We start from the raw sequence: 3,554 nt of genomic DNA, 5'->3' as shown, positions 1-3,554 counted from the left end.
TTTCCTAGTTGTGATGGTGTCTGTTCCTGTTGAGCAATCAAGCAGTTAGTTTTAGAGATGCACTCTGAAGCCTGAGCATCTTGTTTGCAAAGCACCAGGTACATCTGACCTCCAAGAATCACAAACTCACCCCATCTCCTGAGTCTCAGCCACTGACATCTAGTGATACTAGCCTCTGAAACAACTGTTCAGATCTGAACCGCAGCAGAGGTTTATTTAAGTACTGAAGTAAAGCCATAAAGTGATGGGGGATGTGGAGCAAATTTTAGTATCTTTAATGGACATTAGAGCAGTCTTCTGATTCTGCCCACTTCCTTGGCTGAGGACAGGGAAGCAATCAGTCATACTTGTCCAAAGAGCAGAGAGGCAGCTAGATGTAAATGAGACTGAATTGCTTAATTTAGCAGCTTCTGTCAGTTACAAGTTAAGAGCTGGACTATCAATTGCACCTGTAAATATTTGCACTGGAAAGGGTAGTTAATCACATCCTGGTCCTTCTTGTTGTACAAGCATGGCTATATTCCATATGTCTCTGTTTACCTTTCTAGCCATCTGATCTGCAAACTTGTGTGCTTGTGCGATGCTATCTAGCAGCGTGGAGTCGCCATATGTTAACACATTGGGAATCTCTTACAGATTTAGAACTATAAAACATGGTTGAGTGAGCTACGCTGTCAGTGTGTGAAAATTCACCCTCTGCTAATGAGTTCATGTTGAAGGATTAGGTGGGGGGAATGAACAATCTTATTCAGGATTGAACTGTGATGGCAATTTTACTAACCAACTACACTATAGTGCACACTATATTGTGCATCTAGCAAGTGGAGCTTAAGTTATTGAAAAGCAAGCAGCCTTTGGGCTTGCCTGTGCCAAATAGGCAGGAAAGATGCTGGTTACATGTGTAACCCTTCCAGTGTTTGTGTGAGTTTGAGCCCTGTGTGTTTCACATGGGCACTTGGGCATAACTATGCTCGTTGGATATACTGGTGGTTAGTAGTGGATGTGAATGGTCTTCTATTGTCATAAAGATTCCAGAAGACACCTTATGGTAAAACTATCTTGCAACTTCTCTAAAAAGGCCCCCACTAAATAGAAACCAAACCTGTCATTTACTGGTGTTTTTGGTTTTTTTACAACATTTCATCCCACATTTCCTCCAAGAAACTGAAGGTAGAGTACAGTTAACTTTGTAGCTGGTTAGAGGTTAGAACTCTGGTTTCTTTAGTCCAACTCCAACGTTCTGTCCACTGCACTGCACTGCACTGAGTTTCCTGGAGAGCGCAGGTGCTTTCCTTAGGAAAAACGAGTGGCCAAGTTGAACTGAGTCATTTTAAGGTATTGTAGTTTGTGCTGTACTGGTTTGAAGGTAGGGAGGTTTCAGTCCAGACTGTTTAAGGTTTCAGTCCTGGTTATTAATTATATTTGTACACCACCCCAAACCTCCCTCTCGGGGAGGTTTACATCAACTTAAAACAAGTGAAACAGAAATTAAAACCTTAAAACAATTTAAAACATGTCTAATTAAAAAGCTTGGGTGAATAAAAGTGTCTTTAGAGACTTTCTAAAAGTAGTCAGAGATTGGGAGGCTCTTAGCTCAGCAGGAAGCGCGTTCCCAAGTCTTGGGGCCGCTACAGAGAAGGCCCGTCCCTGTGTAGCCACCAGATAAGCTGGTGGCAATTGCAGACGAACCTCTCCAGATTATTTCAGTGGGCGAGGGGTCTCATAGTGAAGAAGATATTCTCTTAAATAGGTTATAACCAACAACTTGTATTTTGCCTGGTAAGCTTATTGATAGCCAGTATAATTCGTTTAATATAGGAGTAATAGAGTCTCTTCGAGATGACCCGGAGATCAACCTGGCTGCCACATTATGTACCAACTGCAGTTTCCAGACTACATACAAAGGCAGCCCCACATAGAGCACATTGCAGTAGTCAAGTTTGGAGATTACCAGCATATGTACTACTGTTCTGAGGTTTATCACAAGAAATGGACGTGGCTGGCGTTGGCTCAGCCTGAGACACCAGGGAGAGGTTTGGATCCAGAATCATGCCCAGACTGCATACCTGTTCCTTTTGGGGAAGTGTGACCCCATGCAAACACAGCTGATCAAAATTGTCTCCTGAGTTCCAACCCCGCATAAGTACCTCCATCTTATTTGAATCCAATCGTAGTTCTATCTCATCTAGCCTATCACTGCCTCCAGGCATGCATTTAGAGAGGTTATGCCTTCTGATGATGTTGACATGGATAGATTGGTTTGGGTGTCATCAGCATATTGATAGCACCCTGCACCAAATCTCCTGATGCTCTCTCGCAGTAGTTTCATGTAGATGTTAAAGAGCATTTGAGGCAGTATGGTGCCCTGGGGGGGGGGGGGTGGCGGGCGGCTTAAAGCATGTTTTGAAGAATAGTCTCCAAGTAACACCATCAGGAATCTGAGAGGCAGAAGCAGAATCACTGCAAAGCAGTGCCTCCCACTCTCAATCCCCTCAGATGTCCAGAAGGATACTTTGGTCAATAGTATTGAAAGGCTCCAAAAGATCTAAAAGGACCAACAGAGTCACACTCCCTTTGTCAATTTCCTGTTGGAGATTATCCATCAGGCCGTCAAAGGCAGTCTCCACCCCATAGCCTGCCTGATCAGCAGTTTGAAATTGGTCTAGATAATTAGTTCTCCGTCAGTCTTTATTACCGTCTTTGACCAATAACACAACATCTAAAACAATATAAAAATTTAAACATTGCCATGTTAATACCGTAACTGTACACAGGATCTAACTATTAGCAAGCAGAGTGTGAAGAAACCCACATTGCAGAACAGAATTGTGCAACTGTGTGTGTAATAGTTGCATTTGTATCTATTAGCAAATATTTGATGTAGAATTCGTCTGATTGACCTGGCAGATTATGTAAAAGAGGGTCAATTAACCTTTGCCCAAGATTTATATAAAAGACACACTGCAGGAGCACATGGGAGGGTACAGGTAGATGGTTGGAGGTGATCATTAATGCCTCTTTAAGGAAGGGCAGGATGCCACCATGCCTCAAGGAGGCGGTGGTAAGACCATTATTTAAAAAGCCCTTCCTTGATTCCTCCAACCTGGATAACTATAGACCTGTATCTAACCTTCCCTTTTGGGGCAAGGTGATAGAGTGTGTGGTGGTGTCCCAGCTGCAGAGGGTCTTGGATAGGGGCGTATCTAGGGTAGGGCAGGCAGGGCACGTGACCCGGGCACCATTTGAAGGGGGGAGCCATGGCTGCCAAAAACACAATGGCCACCACACATGCTCAAATGGCCTCTGTGAGGCCCTAGGCCAGGCCAGGCCTCGTAGAGGCAATTTGAGCATGCGAGGTGGCCATTTTGTTTTTAGCGGCCATTTTTTAAAGAAAAAAATATTTTTTTAAAATGGCCATGACACATGCTCAAATGGTCCCTGCGAGGCCCTAGAGGCCAGTGGGGGGTGGGGGAACCTTTGCAGACCCCCCACAGTCTTTAGGAAGCCCCCCAAAGGGGCTACAGGTTAAAAAAATTAAAAAATAAAGTCACTGT

The sequence above is a fragment of the Hemicordylus capensis genome, chromosome 3 (genome assembly GCF_027244095.1).
Source record: "Hemicordylus capensis ecotype Gifberg chromosome 3, rHemCap1.1.pri, whole genome shotgun sequence".
In the NCBI taxonomy this organism is placed as follows: domain Eukaryota; kingdom Metazoa; phylum Chordata; class Lepidosauria; order Squamata; family Cordylidae; genus Hemicordylus; species Hemicordylus capensis.
Note: the sequence above shows the minus strand (reverse complement) of the source record.